Genomic DNA, 996 nt, shown 5'->3' with positions numbered 1-996 from the left:
AGTAGACCAGGTTTCTCAAAGCGAGTCCCATGGTCTAAGTAGCCAAAGCCCTGGCTGTGGCACCAGTCCCGTAACCATTTGTTGACTCGCCAGATTCGACGGGCCCTTTCAAATCCCTTCTCCTTTGACCTCTCAGAAGAGAGTTGCCTACTACTATCACCCATCACCTTTTCTTAGTGGCGCTGGTTGTTATACGGGGGGGCAGATCGGGCTGCCTTACTCAGCTCCAGCGCTTCTCCTGGTGTGACAGGACTGTCCTCTTGGGCCTGCAGAGCACTGAAGGGGTTCTGCAAGGGCACCTCAGGCTTTGGGGGAAGCCTCTTCCTCCTGCTGGTCCTTGCCTTTGCAACCGTCCATTCTTCTGCATTATTGGCCCCCCACTCCCTTCTGCGTGTGCCGGTGGGGGAGTTATTAGTTGTTTGGCCGTGGGCTGTGGGTCCGCTGCAGACTGCGCTTGGAACCAGCTATCTAGCTCCTTCTCTGCCTCCCTGATGTTACGCAGCCTTCTCACCACCTCCTGCAGCTCAGCCACCTGCTGCAGGAGGTCCTCGACCTGGGCACACCTTTTGCAGGCAGGGCTGTCACCTGTTTTGCAGGCAGGTCTGTCACCTGTCCCTACCCCAGCAGAGAGGTCTGGGCACTTCCTGCAGCCTGAGATCTGCAATGCAGCCTCTCCCTTCAGCAGTTCTGTCTGCGCGGAGGCATCAGCCACCACTGGGGTAGGTGGTGCAGTCCCCCCCAGCTGGAGTCACGGCCTTTACCCTCAGACGAGTGCCCACCATTCTGCCTTGAGGGTCAGGTAGGATGAGTGCCCTTGACCTGTGCCCAGTTGCTAGGTTATGTGCACACCAAGTCCCCCACTCTGCCCGTGGAATGCCTCTGCTTCGAAAAGGTGCCCTCCCTGCGTGCCCTCCCTTGTGAACTGCCGTGCCACACCCTAGCTGACTTGCCATGCCCTGTTCGTCCATCCTGGTCGCAGCATTCCTGGTCGTTAGC

This window comes from Pygoscelis adeliae, unplaced genomic scaffold, assembly GCF_000699105.1.
Source record: "Pygoscelis adeliae isolate BGI_AS28 unplaced genomic scaffold, ASM69910v1 Scaffold247, whole genome shotgun sequence".
Lineage (NCBI taxonomy): Eukaryota > Metazoa > Chordata > Aves > Sphenisciformes > Spheniscidae > Pygoscelis > Pygoscelis adeliae.
This window is presented reverse-complemented; position numbering follows the sequence as displayed.